Source organism: Phodopus roborovskii, unplaced genomic scaffold (genome assembly GCF_943737965.1).
Source record: "Phodopus roborovskii unplaced genomic scaffold, PHOROB, whole genome shotgun sequence".
Classification (NCBI taxonomy): Eukaryota; Metazoa; Chordata; class Mammalia; order Rodentia; family Cricetidae; genus Phodopus; species Phodopus roborovskii.
Genome location: NW_026125391.1, coordinates 24,777,832 through 24,790,211, shown reverse-complemented (window position 1 = coordinate 24,790,211; position 12,380 = coordinate 24,777,832). Strand labels below are relative to the sequence as shown.

Genomic DNA, 12,380 nt, shown 5'->3' with positions numbered 1-12,380 from the left:
TGTATCTTGCTAAGTAGTTTCCTCCCAGAACTTTAGAAATTGTAGACCATGCAGTAGATGTTCAAAAAGAGTTTAAAGTAATTAATAATGACTATAACGTTCGCCTCCCTCCTTCACATCCCTCTACCTCTACACATATATGTATTCACATAATTATTCATATTACAATATATTCATATTATAATTCATGTAATTCTAAAGGGACCTTCTGTTTTTATCCTATGATAAAACACTGCACACCTAATATAGAGTCCTTTTCACCATGACCCTGATCCCATTACCCATAAACCCAGATTTGTTTATCAAAGGAGGTGTCTACAGCAAGATGTATATGACTTACTGGTTTACATTGCTATCTATGCCTCGATCACAGTGGTATATTAACTGAAGGTTCTTGCTGTTCCCAGGTTGTCAAGAATTGTTTAGATTGCTTAGATCATTCCTTAAGCACTTTCTAACAGAAAAAAGATCACAGCTAATGGGAGCTTGATGGAACCTATCCCATCATGCTCCCAGTTGCTGCCTCCTTAACAACTGATCAGAGCAGCTTGCTGCCAATTCTGCATTTCATTTAAAGCAGGTGTCTCAACCTAACTGTGCACCCAAGTCCCCCAGCAAGTTCTTAAACGAAGAATGACTCATGGCCAAGCCCTTTCCAGTGTTGAAGCTCAGGCACAGGTAGCATCTAAAAATTTCCACTAGTGGGAAGGGGAAAATTTTTTTTCATTCAGTACAGGATTATATGACCATGATTGAGAATCACCAGGTTCTAAAGGATTCTGGCTCATTCACAATACAGCCTTCCAGACACCAAAAATCCCAAACTCGGTGTTTTAAAGAGCATAGCAGAATTTCAGCAAATGCTAACCGAACAGCAGCTCCTGTCAGTGTAAGGTGTCAGCTGTCATCTAACCGCTGCCACCCACGATTCTGTAGACTGCAGCCCAGTGCCACTACATCTTCTATGCCTTCAATAAAAACCATAAATCTGCAATTTTAGATGGGATCTCCCAATTGGAAGTACTGGCAACCAATTCACACATCTTTAAAATATTGCCTGGGCTGAATTAAAACACAATCCTGGCCTGGATTCTATTCGTGGGCCATTAAGGTACAGTTTTTACTTTAAACCAACTGCTTTGTCATATCATAAAAATACTTTTTTAAATATCCCTAGCATATCTGGATTAAATTCCTAGAAAGCTCAACTCCTTCTTCATAATTCAAAAACATCCTCAGTGTTAAACAGAGATAACCAACCAGTACAGTCAGACCAGATTTAAGGGGTCTGGAAACTCGTGTAGTTTTGAGTATGAGACAGTTGGCTTAAATACAGAATGCCCATTACCCCTCATTCATCTATATTTGAAATACATAAGACATTGACTGAGTTGTTTTGGTTCCACACAGTTCCTGCTCTATGGGACAATCCCAGATACATGGGGTTACAGGATTTAAACTTAAGTGGTAGAAATCTAGTGAGAGATTTAATTTATACCCAGGTGATATTGCAAACCATGTTAAAGCTTTCAGTTAGGAATAAGTGTAGTTGGATGTGGACTAAGGTCAAGGAGAAGCAGAATGTGACCAGTGGATTTGGATTCAGCAATGTTGAGCACACTACATAGGGGCTTTGGCATTCTTTGGCTTTCTAGGCCTTTGTTCTTTCTTTCTTTTTCTTTCTTTTTTCTTTCCTTTCTTTTTTTTTTTTTTGTTTTGTGTTTTGTTTTGTTTGTTTTTGTTTATTTTTTGTTATTTGAGACAGGGTTTCTCTGTATTGCTTTGGAGCCTGTCCTGGAACTAGCTCTGCAGACCAGGCTGGCCTCCAACTCACAAAGATCCACCTGCCTTTGTCTCCCGAGTGCTGAGATTAAAGGTGTGCACCACCAATGCCTGGCTTGTTCTATCTTTCTTTAGGTAGAAGAACTTGGTGGCAGGCCCTGTTTAGAAACAACTCCCTGAATATGGTAGGTAAAGCAGACTAGACATGAGATGTCAGAGAGGAGAACATTGTGAGGCTCCTAGTTGAGGCTACAGGTGATGAGATGAGATGGCACCCTGTGTGATGGCAGAGAAATTGGAAGGAAGGCATTCTGACCTCACTGCAGTAAAAGAAATGTTATCCTGTCATGTCCTAGAATGGATTCTCTCTGTGATAACCAATTAATACAGTGTTTCTTTTGCTTTTACAAAGGGACAGAGATGGAAAGAACATGAATATGATCCCATTGTAACAGTTATATTATAAAATTTACCAGATCCAACCTCACACTTTATAGATGGGACTTAGATGCCATATAAATAGAAGCAGAATAGGGCACTGAGTTCTATAGTTGGTTTGTTTAGTTGGTTGATTCTTTTGTTTGTTTGCCTGTTAGCCTTTCTCCTCACCATGGTGCTTCTCTAGTCACAATATTCAAATATAAATGGCTTCTAAAGCATATTCTCAGGTAAGAAGAGAGAAGATAGCTTGTGAAAAAATGAGATGATGTGGGCAACTGTGTTACCAGTCAATGTAAACAAAGGAAAGGCAGAAGAAGGAAAAAGCTCCAGCTTGCTCGGAGGCTGCATGGATGCGGAGATCAACTCAGGCATGATGAGCAATGATGCTGCCATCCCTGTTGTCAAATAGCACAGATGTTTCAGTAAGGCCACAGAAACGGAAGTAAAAGGAAAGCAGATTCGAAGCAACTGTGAGAAAATACTTGAACGGATGCCATGTTCTGTCCCGCCATCATCCTAGCTATCACAGAATTAACCATGTATTCATGCCTTCCCACTCATTCTCCTGCTTAATCTCAGAGTGCTGTTTCCCCCACAGGTAGGGCTTTCTAGAGGATGATGGGGGTGGGAGTTAAGCTTGGCCTGGTGACACATGCCCTTAATCCCAGTGCTTGGGAGAAAAAAACAGGTGGATCTTTGTGAGTTTGAGACCAACCTGGTCTATACAGTTCCAGGACAGCCAAAAAGAGACAGTCTTAAAAGGGACAGTCTCAAAAAATAAATAACTAAAACTAAAATTTTAAAAAGAGACACTTACCTTTTAAAAAGGGAGGGTTGGGATAGTTTTAAGCAATTCAGAAATCAACACAAGAGACAAAAGTCCTTTTTTCCTCTATTTTCATGTTACCAGATGAAGCTACAGGCGAACACCATTTTGCTGCCCCATTAATGTAAACACAGTAAAAGCCTGCTACCATCATTAATGGTAAAATCCTGCTGTTTTAATTAATGTAAGAATCTTTTGTCTACCACACAGTCCTGCTATGGACTTGGAAACCAAAAACTGATGGAGAAGGCATTGTTTCTTCTTCCTTACTTCCCGCCTCCTCCGGTTGTTATAGTTTCTGATCTCAAATGAGTTGGGCTGTGGAGGGAGAAAGATTTGAAGGAAAGAAATTCAATTATACCACCAACGGCACGGTGGCCCCATGGGGGAGTGTGGCAGGGATCCAAATGTCAACTGTTATTCTCAGGGAGCTACTGTTAGCCCAACAGTCTCCTGACACTAAAGACCTCCCTCCACCCCTCCTCCAACATCCACTATTCAAAGCCTCATATTTGGCATCAACTCAGTATACAGGAAATTCCACTTTTCTCAGGATAAGCCTCTTCAGATCTCCCTTCTTTTAGTTCCAGGTCTCTCTCATGGGAAAACTCGTAGTTTTGCCCAATTGTCTGTGGACCTGAAATTTTCTCTCCTAACAGCTTGCCACTTTACAGGTCACAGTCTTGTCATTCTATCCCTCAAATAATGTAAAGCACATGTTAATCCCTTTATGAAGCTCTCCTGCTGCCTCTTACACTTGGCTTGGACAGATTTCACACCATAAATTCAGACCAGAGAACACTGATGCCTTTTCAACGCCCTCCCTGGGAGATGCTGATGCCTTCTTCCAACCTTGAAGGCAACTGGTGAACTCATGTTGGCTGGACCAATTTCCATGTGTTTCACAGTGGGCAGCATCCCATACTAAGGCACAGGACAACTGCAACTGTCTTGTTATTCTAGTCAGTCCGGGTTTATATAAAAATATGACAGATTTTTTTGAAAAAAAAAAAAGAATATTTAAGGTGAAGGCTGAGAAGATGGTTCAGTGGGTAAGCATGCTTGCTATACAAGTGTGAAGATCTGAGTTCAGACTCCTAAACCCACATAAATCTGGACATTGTAATGTCACTGCAACCCTAGTGGTAAGGTGAGAGAAAGAGATGGGAGAAACCTCGGAAGCTCATGGGTCATCTAGCCTGGCATAGATAGACAGGAACAAGAAGAAACTTTGTATACATGAGGTGGAATGTGAAGGCTACCTAGGTTGCCCTCTGACTTCCACATTCACAACTAGCATGCATGTCTACACTTACATATGTGTGCGCACAAATATGCTCTATCATAAACCATCTATCTATATCCATCCATCTGTCCATCTGTGAATCAAGTTACATATGCAAGCCACCCATTCCTACTCAGTAGTGCTCTACCTGGGCCTAAGACTCTTGGATAACAACAGAAGAAATATAACCAATTACACAATGCAAATTATTTTCAAATCAGGAAGCTGGCCGTCTGCTGGGTCATAGAAAATGGTTCTTTCCAGTGGCTTTCCAGTGCTGTTTTTCTTTCCAGTTGTGCTGTTTACTTAGTTGTCTCTACATAGTGTTCCTAAAAACATGCTCAGAAAGTTAATCATGGTGGGAGTTTGGTCAAAAGAGTGTGAGACATGAAAGCTCATGGCATTAGGAGGTCAGGTTAATGATCATTTCCTTCCCCATGCATCCTTTACCAAGCTATTCTCACTTCCATTTCTAAACTTGTATAAAACTTGTATAAGCTCAAAGAACCTTGAGCTTAGTGTTGTTTACACTTGGGCCATCATTTAAAAAAAAAAAAAAAAAAGCAGATTTCTCAAAAAGAATATTGGCTGTTTTCCAGGCTACCAGGAAGCATCTCATGGAATCTTTTAAAACATTCTGCTTCCAGGCAGAAAGGGAAATTAAACTCGGCCAAGGGTGAATGCTCTGGCCAAGATATGAATTACTGTGACCAGAGACAGAGTCCACAGAAAACCTAAAGCTTCCCAACATGGGGAGGAAGGGATGCAAAGCTCACCTACCCCACTCATCACAGAAGGACCCAGAGTACCATGTAACAGATCTGTTTCTTTTCAGGAGTCATTCTGGTGAATTGTGCATGCTTGCAGAAATCTTTTTGTGTGCATTCTGCCCCTAGCAGAGGGAAGTAAAGGTACCACCCCCCACAAGGCAGGCTGATGACAAGTCTAACAGCCCTGCTCCAAAACAAACAAATAAATAAAAGATGCTTGAGAATTTCAGTCTTCCAAGTTGGTCATGAAATATAATATCCATGCATACAGAATACAGAATGATATATAAATATCTGTCAAACCTCAGGCAGCTTTTCCAAGCCTTTGCATTGGTCACCTTTATTCCATTCTTTGTTAAAATTGAAGATATTTTTGATACAGTGCTGAGCACTGCCTTACCTCTTATTACAAAGATGAAATCTGCGCACAATCTAGTACTAGCTACCATTTTAACAATTTTGTCCAGCATTTGAAATGCAGGCTTTATTATTCAGATGTGGTAAAGCCAACAAGTCTGAAGACAATTACATTGAAAAGATAGCTCCTTACTTATACTTATAAATCCTAAGACAAGGGAAGCATATGCAAATAGAGGGAAGACACACAGAGTCTCACCAAAGAAGGAAGCAGAAAATGCTATGTAGCCTTGTAAAGTGGACCCAGCTCAGCTCTGAGCCCTGCCTCCCATTTCCATGGTCATACCAGAAAGAAAACAGAAAAGGATCCTTAGGCATCCTGATTTAAAAAAAAAAATCAAAACAGGGATATCAGTAGACATTTTGATCTTCTGAAAGATTAGAACATTAAACAGATTTGACCTTTATTAGATAAAAATATTCCTCTTCCCAATGGAGGTCTACTCTTAGGGAGGGGAAACAATAATCAGGATATAATATATGAAAAAAATAAATTAAAAAATATTCTTGGTGTGGTTCACATTTGTTTCATCAAATATATTTTCTATGCCTATTAAAGAAATGGTGTTTTTTCTGTTTTAATGTTGCAATTTTTATATGGCAGGGATTTCTGATGTATGGCAATTTTGGAATTTTGGGAAAAGCCAATTCGATAATGATTTTTTTTTCTTTTTACTTATTTAGACTGTATGGCACATATATTATTGCTATTATTTCAGACAGTAAATTTACGCTAATGAGATATTTATCTTAATTTTTTTCCTTCTTTGATGTTGTTCCTGTCTGGCTTTGCTACCAGATTATACTGGATACACCAGATGGATTGAGATACATCCTCTTTCTCACTACACTCATGTCTTGAGAAATTTCTACCAAACTGGGGTTTCTTTTCTACTGTAAAGAGGCAGGGTACACTTCAGAAATCATATTGCTTGACCTTGATATTAGGTGGAAAGTTTTTAAACTACCAACTTTATTTATTAGTGACTTCCAAACTGTATGGTGTCTGCATCTACCTGAGAAAGTTTTCCTAATTCTGTCTCTAAGAAGAACCTTCTGCGTTATTTGATTTGGGGAAAACACACACTCACACACACACACCACTGAGAGACAGTGGATCTTGGGAGAGGGGAGGTAGGTGGTGATCAGAGAAGGAAAGGGAAAGGAGGTGAGGAGGTTGTGGTCAGGATGTATATTGTGTGAGAGAAGAGTAAAGAAAATGAAATTTTTTAAATAAAAATATCTAAAAATATTCTTAGAGTTGTCTCTTTTAAATTCTATTTTATCTGTAGTGCCATCTCTCCCCCACGTGTGTGTGTGTGTGTGTGTGTGTGTGTGTGTGTGTGTGTGTTGCTCACGTGTGCTTACACGCAGGCATGTGTGTGTGCCCTGTGCAGCATGGACACATTTTATTTCCACTGTATTAATCTTTCTACAAAATGTGTATCTGGTTTTGTCAGTTTTCTCTATTCTTATTTTTACTATATTGTTGCTCTTACATCTTTACATTGCTTTTCTGTTTACTCTGTCAAGACTAACTTGAATGTTGCAATATATTTTAAAGTTATTCTGTTAGGCTCATGTTCTATATTCCTAAAATGAAAACTTATCAACAAATAGGTTTTTAATCTTTGCTCTTGAATTAAAGAAATCTTCCCACACCTTTGAAATTAGATGAATACAATTAGAGTAACAAAACCATAATGAATTATCTGAAATTGTTGGTTAAAATAAATTTTGTATAATAACAAAATTTACAGTGTTAGCAATTCAATTGTCTTCAATAAACATTCAAGCAAACAAAATTGACTCTAGTAATTGTCATTAATGCCAGTATTTTAATTTTATGTGTATGGGTGTTTGGCCTTTATGTATGTCTATATACCACAAGTGTACATGATTCCTGAAGAGGCCAGAAGAGGGCATAAGATCCCCTAAAGCTAGAGCTATAGATGGTTGCAAACCATTGAATGCATGCTGGGAATTAAATGCAAGTCCTCTGGCAGAATAGCCCATGCCCTTAACTGCTGGGCTATGTCTCCAGCCCTAGAATTATGAGATTTTAAAGTGACTACATTAAACCCTAAATATTAAAAAATAATTCCTTGTCCATTTCAGCAGTAAATAGAACAAATCTTAACTTTACAACTATAAAATGAAAAGTTTATGTAAAGATTAAACTTTATCAATACAGATGCTTGTTTATTCACATCTGGATAAATCCATTAATAAGTTAACAATATTGAAATTTAAATTTTCATTTTAGGAGATGGGGAGGATCTGGGAGGAGTTGGGAGAGGGGAGAGCATAATCAGATATACTTTATGAAAGAAATCTATAATTAAAAATAATTTCATTCTCACACTTAACTTACTAAATGCTACTACAGGTTATCCTGACCTGCCCAGAACATTTACACTGGACTGTGATTGGACAAAGCCTATTTAATGACAAAGTGATGAGTAGTTAATGTGATTTAGTGAATTTTTACATCTAGGAGAACAGTGATAATGCATAATAGCCAGGCATCTGCATCCACAGACCAAATCAATCTTGGATTAGAAAGATGTTTTTAATGCTAAACCTATACACACCTCTTGTCATGTTCCTCAAATATATAACTATTTACACTGTATTAGATAGCATAGGTAATCTAAAGATGTTTTATACAGTACTATACAGAAGAATACATATATATATGTATATATATATATATATATATATATATATATGCTAGATATACATACTATACCATTTTATATAAAGTACTTACTTGACCATTCATGGCTTTTTCTATCTTCAAGGGTGTGAACTAGCCTAAAACCAACCCCCAAATGATACTCAGAAAAAAGCATACACTGAAAAATATCTGTTGTTTCCTCTCCTATCCTTGTGGCTTCTTCAGGGCTCTGTGGCTCACTTTGAGACTCAGTGCTAGTCAGGAATATACCAAAATTTAAAATTGAGAACCACAGTTTTCCCTGGAAGCATAATACTTTCACATCATCATAAACTGTAAAATGTGTAAGTCAAACTACTGTCACTCAAGGACTGTTTATTGAGTTGTAATGTCTCCTGGGTGTTTCACCTTCCCCATCCCTCTCCATTGACAGTCCTCTCCTTTCAGCAATTGTATTAATATTTATTGACAGTCCCTCATTTCACCAATTGTATTACTAATAATTAGTTTCCTCTTTGCTGTGATCTAGTACCTGGAAATTGCAGCTTCAAGGAAGAAGGGCTTAGTCAGTTTATAGTTTGAAGGGATAGTCCACATATTGGTTTGAATGAGAACAGCCCCCATAGGGTCATAGATTTGAATACTTGGTCACCAGGGAATGGCACGATTTGAAAAAATTGGGAGGTGTGGCCCTGTTAAAGGAGGTGTATCAAGGTGGGATGGGCTTTGAGGTTTTCAAAAAGCCCTTTCCAAACCCAAAGTCTCTCTCTTCCTACTACCTGTGGATGCAGATATGGAATTCTCAGCTACTTCTCCAAGAACATGTCTGCCTGCATGCTTCCATATTCCCCTCCATGATGATGATGGACTAAGCCTCTGAAACTTGAAACAAACTCCAATTCAGTGTTTTCTTTTATAAGAGTTGATGTGGATGGAAGTGTCTGCAGTTTAGCCCCAAAGAAACACACAAGTTGATGTGGCCATGGTGTCTCATCATAACAGTAGAACCCTGACTAAGACATCAACCATGGTATCAGTGGATCATGAGGTGGCATGATCATGAGGCAGCTTGTTGCATGGCATCCACGGTAAAGAATCAAGCAGACATGGCTCCAGGGCTCAGCTTCCTTGCTGCTTTTTATTCAGTCTAATATCCCAGCCACTTAAAGGGTAGCACCAACATTTATGTTAAGGTCTTCTTGCACCAGTTAACATTATCTAAAAACTCCCTCACAGACATGCAGAGGATCGTCTACATGATTCTAGGTCCTGTCAAACTGGCATTCAATATCAATAATCATGGCAATGTGTCCTATCATATTGCTTTTGGGTTTTACTTCAAGTTCTGACTAGGAATAGAATGAGGGAACACTACCTTCTGGTTTTTCAGTCTCAACTCAGTTCTCCTACTGCTTTCTTATGTAGGAAGCTTCGCTCATTAATGTTCTGTCTTTTTGTTCCTCCTCCTGCTATAATAATTTACAGCTGAAAGCTATGTAGAAGTAGCAGCTTAACTATTTATATTAAGATTTCTTACATTACCCAAAACTTTTTATAATTGTAATTCCCCCTTGATTTAAAGGAGTGTTAATATTTTGTTTTTGTTTTGATTTTCCCATACGGATATACGTGTGTTGAGGTAAAGGAGTTAATTACCTTACTATTGATTTCTAAGTGACTTAGCAATAGCATTCTTGACAAAGAAAGTTATTTGTTTTTACACTAATTTGCTTTGTGACAGTTCAGACTCAATATTTTTCAGCATTCCTTATTGACTTGGTAGGTTTTCCGGTCATTATGAATTCCCACTGTGTCAATGAAGGGTACTAATTTTTTATTCTCGTGTGTGTGTGTGTGTGTGTGTGTGTGTGTATGTGTGTGTGTGTGTGAGTCTTCCTACTAAGTTAAATTTTCTTATCATCTACATGAATTATTTTGCTAAAAGTTTTTAATGTGTCTAATTAAATTTACCCACAAGTATCTTTAATTTACCCTCATATTTGAATGGTAATTTTCTAGTCATACAATTCTAAATTGGCAATTACTTTTCTCTAATAGTTTTGAAGGTAATTTTCACAAACTTTTCTAATTTTTTTTTCCCTTGAAGATATTTTGTCTTTTTCTCTCTGTGTGCTTTAAATTTTTTTTCTCTTAGTAGGTCCACAGTTTTCATTCTTAGATTTCTGAATCTGAAGATTTATAGCTTTCACAAATTATGGGGCTTTTCCTGGGTACTATCTCATCGAAAATTGGCTGCTCTCTTTTTTCTGTTAACTTCTTTCTGGAATGCACATTAAGATAAAGGGAAAAGAATGATTAGGAGGGGGAGGGTTCAGGGGATTGAAGGAAGGGCTGAAGAGGGAGGGGGAGCAGGAGAGTGAAGGAGGTAAAAGAAAAGAGGAGGAGCTTTGCATTTATCCTCTGATACATGGCAGACCAGTTTGGTACCCATATACAAATTCCTTGGTTACCAATCTGGAAATGACAACTTCCCTGCCCCCCCCCAACCCTTCAAATTCTGGTTTGCACTCACCGATGCTCAGAATAACATCTGGGATTCAGTTACTTACTTTGGATTTTTGAGAAATTTTTGACACTTTTGTACAAGCACAGCCATATATGTTAAAATGATCCTTGTTATGATTTATTTAAGACTTCTGGAGAAAATGAAAGTTGATTTTAAAAAACTCCTTTAAATGTAAAATTACATAAAAATAGGTTCAAAAGTGAGAGTGTAAACTCCAGTGTGAACTGACATAGTTTCCGTTCCAAATAAATATCATCCACTAACTATCTAGAAGTTTGGGTCTGTTGTGTGAGTTGCTTTTTGTTTTTCATTTCCAAGTTTTTATAATAAGGTTTACAGTTGTTTTTTTAATCTTAATAACTTTGGACCACTTAAGACAGTCATGGAACTTTCAGAAAACAAGCCCATTATTGGTGTTGCAGAAGGAGAGTTGGTAGGAAGCAGAGGAGTTGGTTCCCTGGAGCAAAGCATCATGCCGGTACCCTCCCATGGTTCCTCATCACAGGGCAGGATCAGAGGATAACTTAACTCAAGCAAAGGCAGCTAAAAGGCCTGTGAGCCCTCACTGTAGCCACTTTAACCATGCATCACAGCCTGTGGGCAGAAGAGTAACCAGATACTGCAGCCTGGAGCATTTCACAGACATGTGTTGCTTTGCTCTCCTATCAGACACTAGTGTTCTAAAACCCATTCAGAGAGAGTTGTAATGTGCCAGGGACTGGGCTAGGTGACAACTCAGAAGACAGCCCCTGCCCTTGTGGAACTCTCATACTACAAGGGAAGAGACAATTATGTGAACAGGCAGACAAGAAAGAAGAATGTACAACATGCCAGAAGGACCATGAAGAAAATTTTAAGCAGTATAGGGGGCAAGGGGACATGTCAGGGGGATTGTCGTTTTACATAGAAAGGGCAAGGAAAACCTCGCTGAGACAGTGGATTTTTGAGAGAATGGGAGAAAAGGGGGGCAAGCCAGGAAGCTCCCTGTAGAAGTGACAGGATGATGTACCTGCAAATATTACTTAAAACATGCATTGCAAACTCTTACTATTAATTAAGCTTTTTATCAACGTTTGGGGGGGGAAGAGGTTAGAGGAGCTAGGGAACAGAGAGCAGGAAGCTGGTGTGGGGTTCTAAATGCCACTGTAAACAATTCAGATTTTTTTTCCCTGAGTGAGGAGAAGACCCTATGAGGGTTGTTTTGTAGCAAGAGTGAGACAGATATTTCAAACAAAAGAGATGTCAAAAATAAATAAGTAAATAAATAAATAAAAACTGGAGGTGGCTTCAGCAAAGAGAAGACTTCATGAGCAGGGAATACGATGACATGTTTTTCTATTGATGGTGGAATTCAGCAGAGGAGGGGACATGGAAGCATGAAATGCATGAAATGAGGGGGAAATCTGCCATACTGGTTTGCTAGAAGAGAGAGGAAACAGAGGAGTAGGGTTGGGAGGGGCTCTTCTTAGGCAGGATGCTGGACAGCACACAGGCCTGTGGTACCAGGAGGACTGCCAGGCAGGTGAGTTCACTGTAGTGAACACCTGAGAGCAGCAGGAGGCTGTCTCCTGATCCCCTGAGGAATGGGATACAAGATCAGAGGGCAAAGTGCTGGTAGCTGAAAAAGGGAAATAGAAGGGTCCTTTGACTGA

The 12,380-nt window shown here is 38.8% G+C and overlaps 1 protein-coding gene across 1 annotated transcript in view; it reads left to right on the top strand.

The window, feature by feature from the left end:
* The window catches only part of Fshr (follicle stimulating hormone receptor), a 163,289-nt gene that overhangs the window by 51,603 nt on the left and 99,306 nt on the right, over positions 1-12,380 (top strand). The gene's annotated exons all lie outside the window — the stretch shown is intronic.